Below are 1,225 nucleotides of genomic sequence, written 5' to 3'. Positions count from 1 at the left end.
TCCTTGGGACTTCAAAACCATCCATAGTCTCAAGCTTGTAGGTTCCTCTACCCTGAACACTTTTGACCTTGTATGGCCCTTCCCAATTTGGGGCAAGTTTCCCTTTCTGCCCTACACCAGAAGCTTCCACCTGCCTCAAGACTAAGTCACCCTGTTTGAAGAACCTTTCCTTAACATGAAGGAAGTTTCTCCAGTCGTGACTCTACAGGTAGTCCTATAGGCCCATAGTATTGGGAGTATTTCATCCACCCAATTATTCCTCGACTTCTCGATCCTCTTCTTTAGTCGATCCAGGATCATTCGATTTACCACTTCGGCTTGCCCATTGGCCTGCGGGTGAGCCACAGAGGTGAATCGTAATTCAATTTCATTCTCCTCACAATACTTCTTGAATTCCTCATTATTGAATTGTGTTCCATTATCAGTGACTAGGATGCGGGGAATTCCATACCGGCACATGATATTTTCCTACATGAATTGTGTAACCTGCTAAGTTATGATTTTGGCCAAAGGCCTGGATTCAATCCACTTAGTAAAATAATCAATGGTTACAATCAGGAACTTCCTTTGTGCCGTGGCCATGGGAAAAGGCCCAAGTATATCCATTCCCCACATAGAAAAGGGGATGGGTGAGTTGACGGAGGTCAGCATCTCGGGGGGTTGTCTAATGACAGACACATGCTTCTGACAGTGGTCATACTTCTTCACATACTCTTTGGCATCGGCCATCATTTCTGGCAAATAGAAGCCTAAACGGGTTATCATATGAGCTAGTGCTCTACCTCCCAACTGTTGCCCACATATACCTTCATGTACTTCTTCAAGAGCCAAGCATGCCTCATCGGGCCTGAGACATCTTAAGTAAAGAACTACATAAGGCCTTTTGTACAAAATCCCATCTATCAAGGAGTATCTTAGTGCTCGAATAGCCAACTTCCGTGCTTCAGTAACATCATTTGGAAACCAATAGGTTTGAATATGGGTCTTAATGGGATCTATCCATGACGTCCCCAGACCTATAGGAGCTATAAGCTTAACATCAATGCTCCGTGCCTTCAAAATGCAGAAGTATACACTTCCTGAACTTTCCTCTATCTCAGATGAAGCAAACTTTGATAATGCATCTGCCTTAGTATTTCCTCCCTTGGAATGTGCTCAACATGGCATCCATCGAATTGGGTCATCACAGCCCTTACTAGGCAGACGTACATAGCCATCGTATCGT

The sequence above is a fragment of the Apium graveolens genome, chromosome 7 (genome assembly GCF_009905375.1).
Source record: "Apium graveolens cultivar Ventura chromosome 7, ASM990537v1, whole genome shotgun sequence".
Classification (NCBI taxonomy): domain Eukaryota; kingdom Viridiplantae; phylum Streptophyta; class Magnoliopsida; order Apiales; family Apiaceae; genus Apium; species Apium graveolens.
Note: the sequence above shows the minus strand (reverse complement) of the source record.